Source organism: Marmota marmota, unplaced genomic scaffold (genome assembly GCF_001458135.2).
Source record: "Marmota marmota marmota unplaced genomic scaffold, marMar, whole genome shotgun sequence".
Classification (NCBI taxonomy): domain Eukaryota; kingdom Metazoa; phylum Chordata; class Mammalia; order Rodentia; family Sciuridae; genus Marmota; species Marmota marmota.
In genome coordinates, this window is record NW_025999932.1 from 13,224,109 (window position 1) to 13,235,757 (window position 11,649).

Sequence of the window (11,649 nt, forward strand, 5' to 3'; positions counted from 1 at the left end):
TCTCTCTCTCTCTCTCTCTCTCTCTCTATATATATATATATATATATATATATATATATATATATATATTTTTTTTTTTTTTTAAAGATCAATGACATTAGTAGTGACAAAAACACATTAAAATTCTCAAGTAGCATGTCTATTTCCAAGATTGGTTCCAATTAGAAATTACTTACAATCCTCACCATAGAAGGAAATTTGAAAAATGGTCATCATTTTACACTGCTGGGGAAAGTCTTGGTTGCTACTGGAGTAATCTGGTCATAAATATTAATGTGAAGACTGTATACTCTTAGCAATATTCTTAGAGGAAATCTATAATATAGAATTAAAATCACATAGAAAAACCTGTACTGCTGAGTTGCTTGTAGAATTCAAAAATATAAATTCTAAGGCCCTTCAATAGTAGAAAGATTTTATGATTTGTCCACAGAATAGCAGAAGAATAAAGAAAATCGGTATATACCATTTGAAGGGATGTCCAATTACCTAATAAGGAAAACTGGAAGTGGAAGACTAAGGCATATAGTGTGTCCACTTTTTATTTTAAAAAGAGCCAACAAGAAGAATTTGCATGTGTGTACAAGCTTGCAGAAGAGGGTTGAAGCACAATAGATCAGGTTGCTAGCATCACTTCAGGGCAAGTGGAGGGCAGAATGACAGAGGGGCACTGAATTTTTCTTTATGCAAATTGTATTTTTTTGCATGAAGTATAACATAAGCATATTGACTAATCCCTTCATAATATGTTTTATAAAATTTAATTTGAATTATTTATGAAGGAATAAAAGTGACATGGGCTCTCTGGTTACACAGGAAAATGTGCAAGTAATTAAACTAAGTATTAAATTTTTAAATTAAATGGGAATTAGAATAAAACAATGCTACTAGATTTGGAAGTCTGGATCAAATTCTGTTCTATAAAGTATATAAGTTATCACAATGAGAAAAAAAAAACAGAAAACCTGTAAAAATAATAGCTATTTAAAAATGAAAAGTTATCAAATGAATTACTTTTTCAAAGTCCAAGCCCTGATGAGTTTAGCAGTAAATGCCTTTAAACAGTTGATTTTAGTGCTATAAAAAGAGGCAAGGGAAGGAAAAACCTATAAAGCTTTTTTATTCATGCCACTGAAATGGAAATGTGTGTGTGTGTTCATACATAGTCAAGTACCTTCACACACACACACACACACACACACACACACACACAACACACACACACACACACATACTCTCTATGGGAAAGAAGGTATCTATTGCTTTACTGGGAAACAAGTGTGAAACTGGAGAACCAGAAACTGAGAAATATTTGGAAGAAAAAGCAGACTGAGTCAGAAGGGTGGAGAAACTAGAGAAAGAAAAATATTGCACCAAGAAAGGAAATGTGCAGACCCAAACCACACTTTTCCCTATTGGAGCTTTGGGCCGCTTAAGTTTGGCAGAGCTCATGCACTTGATTGAGCAGAAGAAATTGCTTCTGAGCTCCAACCTGAAAAATAGAACTGCTTTAATCCTGTGGGCATTGAATCGAATATCTTAATAAACATAAAATAACTTCTAAATGGCAGAAATATAAAGAGAAATTAAAGGATCTGTTATACAGAGGGAAAGCTTTTTACCTCTCAAGCAATTAACTGGTAGACCAGAAAGACAAAAAAAAAAAAAAATCAGACAAGATGAACAAGATTTGAAAAACACAAATAGTAAGTGTAATCTAATGACTATTATTAAAAATAGTTGCCGACATATCTGTCAGGCAGGAGTCAAGAAAGGAAAAAGAAACAACTTCAATGAATTCAAACAAGAGATGGGGAGAATTACAGTGTAAGAAATTGGTTCCACGTGTGGAGAAAGCACGGCAAGACAGATGGCTATTGTTGAGACAGGAGCTCAGCAACAGCAGGAAGCCATGCCACCCCAAAGCTGGGATGGGTGATCACGTCCCAGGCAGCCTTTTCAAGGAATTTTACCATAAATTAGCCTAAGAGGGACTTGGGGTCAGGTTTTTGTTTTGCTTTTTAAGGGATCTCTTTCCCTGCTCTGGAGGAAGAAGTTCTGAGCCTCCATTCTCTGCGGCTGGTGGAGGATTGAAGTTCAAGGGGGAGAGACCGGCTTAATAAAGAACACATGGGGACCCAGGGCTGCCTCTTTCCTGACTTAAAAAAAAAAAAAGCACATAAGTGCATTTTACAAAAATGATTCCCTGAAATAAGTCTGCAGATTGAGGCAGGAATGTACTGGGTTCCAAAAACCTGTAACGTAGGAATCCGGACAGAGAGATATGGTTCCGTGGTTGCCCTCCAAAGATGAAGGAGGCTTTCTTCAGACATCCAGACAGCAATGTCAGACAACTCAAGAAGGGAATGACATCAGCCTGGCCTCCAACATGCCTCTGGTGATACGCAGAGCCCTGAGAGAGCACTGCTGTGTTCTGAAGGAAGGAACCAGGGACATCCTGAGGGTCCAACAAACATCTTCCAATCCAAACCAGCTATGTGAAGAGGAGCCTCTGGTTAAAAATAACTCGAGAATGCCAAGAGAGTTATGTCAGAAGAGTAACCCAAGCACAGGTGCGGTGCAGGTCTCTGTACCTCTGCACAGGTTGCACACTAGCAAAGTTGGCCCAGCACAAGCCTCTTCAGCAAATTACTAGATGATACAAATCCAGAGATGAAGGAAAATAAAGGACTTCAAAGTGAAAACGCCGCCCCGGTGGTGAGCAATACATGGATCTCTATATAAAACGAATGCTAAAGAACAGTGGGAATCCTGGTTACAGAGTCTAAATGAAACAGGAGGAATGAGATTGCTATTGTGTTTATGGAGCCCTGCAGGTAATCAGCTGGCCCTGTCTAAAGCTATATTGTGCGTTTGTTGAGACATGATGACTCCACATTCTCAATGCTTTCTTTAGTATCTTTCCTTCGTTTTTGAGGGACCTTTTGTTGGAAAATCCCTCATGGCGTGAAGGAACATTTATGTGGAACTTAAATGATCTCACTGATTTTACTGCTGTTTATTTCTCTTCCCTTAAATTCAGACAAATTACATTTAGTACTTTTTATTGAAAAATATATGATTCTGTTTTTATGAAAGACCACATGTTTCTGCACAGGTAATGGAATCTGAGTATTTTGCTTTCATCTTTGCTTTTCTTATATTAATTGGATTCTTTATTAGTGACATGTGTAGTTTTTCCAAAAGCTAAATTTATTTTTATGAAAAAATTTAGTAAAATATTACCCCACCAAGGGGCGCCAGTCTAGAGGACTTTATTGGTGAGGTCTCTTCAACTTCTAGGTACTGAGTTTCTGTTCTGAGAGTGTTTGGAGGAACATAGAGCCAGAAAATTTCTAATTTGTTCTACGTATCACCGATACTCAAACAACACAGTGCATCACAAAAACGATCGTACATTGATCACTTTGAACACAGACATGACAATAGTAAGCAAAGCATTCCCAGCTGGTCAGCCCCCTCTGATCCCACCCTGAGCGAGTGCACAGGTGCAATCAAGGGAGCTGGCACATCAGCAATGACCTCGCCCCTCTAACATGCACAGGAGGGAGGTGTCTCTTCTCACAGTCCAGCACCCTGGAGAGGCTCTTCTGAGTGAGGGGAGTGCAGGGACATGGCCACCAGAGGACCAGGGATGGGCAGGAGTAGCTTGGACTTCATGGGTTCAGCCGTGGTCTCCATGATAGGGGAGCAGATGAGGGAAGCCACCAATGTCCTCATGGGCAGCAGAGACTAGAGTATGGGAAAGACAAGAGTCTTCTCTGCAGGGTGGAGTGATGGCCAGGGGAGCCTGAACAGAGCAGGAGCCTGCAGAGGCTGAATGCTGAGTTCTGCTATGTAGGAAACCAGGAAAGGTCCAAAGAACCGCTGAGGAGCTTCACGTTGGACAAGTCTGAGAACTCAGAGGATGACAGACTTCGAGCTGCAACCAGCCAGAGTGGAAGACTTGGAGCCCAGCCAGAGCGTCCCACAGATAGGCCAGAGTCCAATATTGGTAGTGAGACCAAGCTATCCTAGTGTAAAGGATTCTCTAAACCCACTGAACAAAACGTAAAATTGACCTCAAAATCATCAAGTGGTCCATGAGTAACTAAGTACCTTCCTAAAGTCCAATATTCTTTGCAGAAAGATAACAAAACCCAGAACAACACCACAAAGAGCACACTGTACAGCACCCAGCACAAGAGGACTTTGTAACCACAGTCCTTCCCACAGAAGGATATCAGAATCGGATGAGTCCAGTTCAATTCTAACAGTCTTTTGTGGAAGAAATCAAACCAATTCTTCACAAATGCTTCAGCAAAAAGCACCCACTTCATGAGGACAGCATATTGTCAGGAAAGCCAAACAACTTCTAAGAAAAGGAAGCCACAGAGCAATTCTTGTGAAAATAGCCACAACACCCTTAGCAAAGCACTAGAAAATAAGAGTGTTAATTTAGCAGTTGTAGTAATGTGTCACTACTACATTAGTGGTAATGTATTAAATTAGCAAGACAAATATGCGTTCATTGTGTGTATCGATATGCACACACATCTACGTATATACACACGCATACATACACACCAATATTTATGTGTCAAATTTTTACATATTAATTGAACTGTACATTTAAGATTCATGCCCGTCTTTAAATATGTCCTTTCTCATTTACAATTAGAAAAAAAAATGAATAGAACAAAATCATAGAGAAAAACATTTGCAAAATACCCTGATAAGGATTTGTATCTAGAATAAATAGAATAAATAACTCAGAATCAAAACGACAAACTGATTAAAGATGGCTGAGTGTCCGCACAGCTGTTTCTCCACATGGATATACCAGTGACTAATAAGCACGTGAAAAGAGGCTCAACAGTAGTTATTATTGAAATACAAATCAAAACCATATTAAGATATCATACCAATAAGTTGGAGATGATCAAAAATTTCTAGAATAAGGACGTGGCAAAAGAGAACCCTTACAAACCGCTTGTAGGAGTGTATACTGATGTAGATACTTTGGAAAACAGCCTGCCAGTTCTCCAAAATTAAATGCAAAGTTCTCATTTGACCCACCAACTTCATTCCTGGATATATACCCAAGAAAATGTATGTTCACACAGAATCTTGTACATGAACATTCATAGCAGCTTTACTCATTAAAGCCAAGAAAGTAGAAATGAGCCAACAAGATACCAACTGAAAAATAAATAAATAGAATGTGGCAGAACCAAGACAACGGAACATTATTTCACAGTAAAAAGGATCAAAAGTGCTGCCAACAGGTGACAGACAACGTGGGCAAACCTTGAGAATGTCACGCTGAGTGAAAGATGTCAGTCACAAAAGATCATGTCTACAGAATGTCTAGACCGGGCAAACCCATACAGAGAGGAAGCGGGCTCTGGCGGCCTCGGGGTCACGGGTGGGGAGGTTGGGGGTGACGGTTGGAAGGATGTGGATTTTTTGGTGGTGATAATAAAAATGTTTGAAGTTGGTTATGGAGACATCTGCCCAACTATGTGGATAGGCTGAAAAATACTCAATGGTCTTGATCATGTGTATGTGGATTATAAACCAATAAAGCCATCATAAACAAATACCAAAAACCAAATCGAGTGGCTAAGAACATAGGGGTAAAATTGAAGTTCCAGACACTGTGGATGAGTCTATTAAGGTGCGGCTGTGGTTTGCAGTTTCCTGGTACAGAGTAAAATGAAAAGACACAAACTCTAGACCCAGAAATGCCGTTTTGATGCATGTGATCTTCGGAGTCCATGCTTGGCCTGCCCCAGAATCTGAGCCCACCCGTCACTTCCTTCCTTGAGGAAGCCTTACTGGGACATGACAGGTGACTCGGCCAATATCATTCCCAGTCTTTCTCCTTTCCCTCCACCCTGCTGCCTCCTGGTCAAATTATGTCATCGCAGTGTGCACACACACAGATACGTAACGAGAAGTCCCACTGTTATGACAACTCTAAGGTCCCAGTAAAATGTGGAAAAAAGAAAAGAAATGTCAGGTGAACCAAAAATCGTGCCCTGTGACACGGCTGACTCTTTCCAGTCGCTGATCTTTTATGTCGCCATGGACTGTAAAAATTTGCAGGTGAACAGCCAGTGTGTGGACCACCCTCCAAGAAGCACAGGTCGAGGACGACTTGATGATGGCAACAAAGAGACATCACAAACCACTGAGGCAGGGTGCCAGGGGGAAAAACTAGAAACAATCTAACAGCTCATCAATAAGTGCATGAATGAATTATATGATGTGAATTTAATGGAATATCAGATATTGAATAAAAGGAATCATATATGGATTGCAAAATATAATTCTGAATGTAAAAGAGAAAACAATTTTTTTCTTTACGTTAATAAAATCATACAAATCAATACTCTTTTATGCAAATATATATGTACAATTTCCTTTGACACACATAGAATTCCTGACAAAGGCTACCTCGGTGGAGGGAAGGATAGATTCAGACTGGGAACAGAGAAGGAGAAAGGGCTTCAGCTTTATCCAGAATGTTTTATCGTATTCACTTTCCAAAAACATATTTAAATGAAACGTGGCAAAATGTTAACAACTTTCAATGCTGGGTGGTAAATAGGCTCATGGATATTTGGTGTGTTGTTTGCTCTTGACAGTATTTTTAAATTTCTTAAGAACAACACAATAAGGTGACTGTACTTTTCATAAAATGTGGCTGCATGATGCCCAGATATCTGCTCCAGCTATATGAGAACCTGGAAGTGTGAAACTCCACCATCTGTTAAAGGAATCTTGACATCCACAGTTAGCACAGAAACACCCAGGGCTGATGTGATGGCCACGTGACCCAGCAAAGCTTCTTGGCAACGTCCCAGGGACTGTCAAGCAACCAGTCCTAGAAACAAAAACCAGATTTTGCTCAAGAGTATGGAGAGCTTCAAGGTGAAGTTCTCAATGGCATTGATTCCGATTTCATGACTTTCCATTGATTTTTCTGCTGTGCAGGAATCAGAAACTTTCTAGCTGAATCAAACTTGTTAAAAGTGCAAGCTGTTCCCAGGAATCCTGGTGTGTATCCCAGGCTGTTTTTATGGGGTGGGGGTGCCTTTGAAAGTGTGGGAGGAGCACCGCTCTTAAAGCATCTCTGCTTCCCAGGCCGTCCCTCCCTGGAACCAAGTGCTCTTCTGACTCATCCTTTGTGCAGACCAAATTTATCGAAAAGCACTTGCTGGCCGTGAGGTTCTTCCCTTGCTGACCCTTTGTGCTGCAGACCCACTGAGGACAGACTATGGGGAACATTTCTGAAAGTAGGTCCTCGCCGGGTAAGTACTTTTCTTTGTAAATAATGCCCCAGTTGATAGGTAATTGTGCAATCATGTAGTTATTTTTTCCCCCTCATTAAAAAATCATTGATGGATTTATGCTCCAATTCCAGTCATCCGTTTAAAGGAGACAAATCCACAAACTATATCACAATACTCTTTGATCTACATGAGCTCGTAGGCATGAGAACTTTTAGAGAAAATATAGTTTTGAATTTTTATTTTAGTTCAACCAACATTTATTTTGTCTTTACTAAGTGCCAGATACTTCCTAAGGTACTGAAAATATAAAAATAGAAATTTCATTTCCCACCTTTTAGCTGCCTGTCAAACAGCAAGGAAAACAGATAAGTAAAAGATATTTATAGTTCAAGTTGATGTGAAAAGATAATATAACTATGCACAATTGTAAGGTTTATGCGACAGGACCACATTTTCCTTCTTAACAACTATGTCTCAGAAATTAGCCTCATGCCTACAGTATTGGATATTTTGAATAAATATTTAGTTTGTTGTCTCAGCCCATTTGGGCTGCTGTAACAAAACATGCTAAGTTGCTTTGCTTATAAACAGCAGATGTTTATGTCTGACACTTCTACAAGTGGGTACCAGCAGATGTGGCGTCTGATGAGGGCTCTCTGCTTCAAAGATGGTGCTTTCTCGCGTGTCCTCACAGCTCAGAAAGGTGAACAGCCTCCTGCAGACCTCTTTAGACCTCTAATCCCAGCGTGATAGAAGATTCCCCCATAACCTACTCATCTCTGAATGTCCCACCTCCGAGTACCCCCATGTTGGGGATTAGGTTTCAAAATATGGGTTTGGCAGGAGAGGCACAAACATTCACACCACAGAAGGCCGTAGAAGGGCGAGGGATTGAAAGTCGGAGCCCTATTTTGAAATCAGCACAGACAACTGGTTGATCAAAAGGTTTGGTTGAAGTGGGTAGTCAAAGAAAAAAACATACAAACATTGAAACTTTTTTTTTTCAATTTCTGTCAATCCTTAGAGAAAGCATCAATGTTTTTGCATGTCTAAAATCATAGATGCAAAACTAAGATCTCTTTCTTTTATAAATCACAGGTACAACATCTTTTCTATTTCTTGTTTTAATGTATTTACAAATCAGTGAACCCGAAAGACACTTATAAAGCATCAGCATTTCCTAACCCTCTAGGTCTTACATTGTTTTTCTGAAATTTCAAATCTCTTTTGCCTATTTAGTTTTTGTAGTGTGTGTGTGTGTGTGTAGACTTAACCTTATTGAGTTTTCTCAAAAGGGCATTTAAATTAGTGTTCAAAGAAATACATCTTTTGCCTGTACACATTTTCCTGCTTTGTGTAAGATTTAATTGAATGGCATGATTACAACAACATAAACCATGGGAACAAGTAGCTTGAAGTGACTCTTAATGAATACACATTGATTTGAAGGGACAGCAGGCATAGCACCGGAGAACATCCTCATGGAAGCTTGCGTGAGATGAGCTGAGGCATTTTATAGAGCAGAGAAGAAGAGGGTCAGGCAGTGACAACTGTTAACAGAGATCATCAAAAGTCATAAGAGCTGATTCAAAACCAAGTTTAAAAGATGGTTAAGATTTGCTAGGTAATCCAGGCGCGGCAGCACACACCTGTAATTCCAGTAGCTCCTGAGGCTAAGGCAGGAGGATTGCAAGTTCAAGGCCAGACTCAGCAACTTAGCAAGACCCTGTCTCAAAATAAAAACTATAAAGGGTTGGCAATGTGGCTCAGTGGTTAAGTGCCCCTGGGTTCAATCTCTAGTACAATTTTTTTTTTCTTTTGCTCAGTAGATCAGAAAGAATACACCTAGACAAGAGAACAATTCTAACAAAGAGATAAATGTTTGAAGCAGGATTATAATTAGGGTGAAACTGGCTTATTTTTGATACATCCTTATAAGAGTTCTTTTAAACAAGTAATTTTGCTTTTTTCCAAGAGAGAAAACAAAACCAGGATTCTCAACCTTGTCATTAAAGTGATTGCATCGGTCAGCTTTGTGTTACTACAAGAAGATACCTGAGACAGCTCGTAGATAAGAAAAGATTCATTTAGCTCACAGTTTGGGGGATTCAAAATTCAAGATCAAGTGCTCCTTAGTTTGGCCTGTTGTGAGAAATGCAGGTGGCAATACATCATGCAGGAGCACGTGTAGCAACAAAACAGTCACCTCTGGAACCTGAGTAGAGAAAGAAAGGAATACCAGGTACAGCAATCTGCAAGGACATGCCCCCAATGACCTAAGGACCTTCACTTGGCTTCACCTCCTAAACGTTCCCCCACCACCCCCTAGTGCCACCCTGGGGACCAAGCCTTTAACACGTGGACCCTGGGGAGATACAACCTCTAAACCACAGCAGTGATTAACTGAGACAATCGATACAGCTGCTGTTTCCATGAACTCATCGGTGAACACACTCTCTATAGAGTTAGATTTTGGGTAGGGATAAAAGGAAGGAAGATGAGAAGGGGGAAGGGAAGGAGGGACCATTTATAAATTGATTCCAAGCGAAAGCTTTCTGTGAGAATCGTCCTGACTCCCATCATGTCACCGCCCTGGTGACTTCACCTACGGATTTTCCACCCCATTAAAATGGAAAACCACAACAATTTTAGAAATTATTTTGCTCATCAATGTATATATTCATCACAGACAGATTTAACCCCTTTTAACACATGACTTTATAATATGAACACTAGGCGGATCACAGTTATCATGGGCAATATCATTGATATTGTAAAGAATACAGATTACTGTTATAGTCTAATAATGGACTTAAATTTCTAGAAGCCCCTCCCTAGAAAGAAAATGGCATTTGATAAGATGATTCATAGGATTTATAGAATTATTATTATTAAAAAAGATATAAAAGAGTGAAGATTGCCACAAAGCGTTTACTTCTTAATAATTGAGAGGCTATAATTTTGTATTCCAAGGGAGGAATGTTCTGGATGTGACTGAAAGCTCACTGTACAGATGGATAATTTTTAAAATAATTTTTCCCAATAAATTCTTCTTTATGATGCTTAAATTCCCCTGGCAGAAAGCTTCCTCGTGTTTCAGACCACCTAACATTTATGGTGGGGTGTAGCAGGCCCATTTAGGACTGCACAGAAATATCTGCTAAAAACTATGGAAACAAACAGAACACCAGACCCTGGAAACAAGTCTTCATAAAGAGTCATTTTTGCTCTCAGAGTTCCTTTACTGCAACCAAAAGGAGGTTTTTCTCAATTACTTGTGGATAAATATTTTAGTATAATTTGTATCAAAGTGAAACATGTTCTTCCTTGCCTATGCGATTTATAAGGGAAAAAAAGCCAACATCCTCTGTCCTGTCTGCTTTTATCCCTTACTTTAAAATCGTTTTGCTGTGTTTCAGGTACTTACTTCATGTTTTCATATAAACAGTTCATATGGTAGCTCTTCGTTTTTAAAGTTTAGATATCCATGAATTTCTACTATGATGGAAGAGAGTTTAGTTTTTTTTCCATTTTCCCACCTACTTTCCAAAACATGTGTATCACAATTCTTCATTGTCCACATTGTGACTTTGACCATTACTCACAAGTGAGCCACATTGTGTAATTATTATAATCCTTTGCCTAGACGTCTGTTTCCCTGCAGTTAAGAAGTACTTATTTTAATTTTTCTCCACTGAGTCAGCCATGTCTGTCCCATGCTGCATTTTTCTTTAAACATTCCATGAGACTAGGAAAACTCCTCTTGCCAGACACCACTTCTTTTCTTTCTGGGGACAGCCCTTCCAGGGTCATCTACTTTTCTGCTCTCAAGTGGAAGAGTTGCTCTCTCCCTGCTGAATTTTGTTCTACCTCTACTCTTGTCTCTTAGGTTGGCTGAGTATGAAATTCAAAGAGGAACAGTTTCCTGTGGAGGTCGGAGTCATGCCCCCCTATTCTCACTTCTGGGCTGATGGGAAGAAGTCAAATGCTATGATGATTCCTCACGTTTCACTTATGACTAACTTTTTTCTTCTCTTTGTTAACTTTTAGATTTAAGAAAACATACAGTTGGTGTTCTGAAATTGCCAGTGATGCCCTGTGCGGAGGTTTAGTTCTTTTTATTTCTTTGGGTGCTCAATGACCCTTTCAATGTTCAAATGCCTGTCATTTGAATTTCTTTCTAATGATTTCTCTTCTGTTTTCTCTTTGCCTCTATAATTCTCATTAGTCAGATGTTGGGTAATCAGAATGCATTCATAACTCATGATCTGACATCTATCAACACACACACACACACACACATCCCTTATTTATATCTACATAACTATTCATATGTGAAGATGAGTTG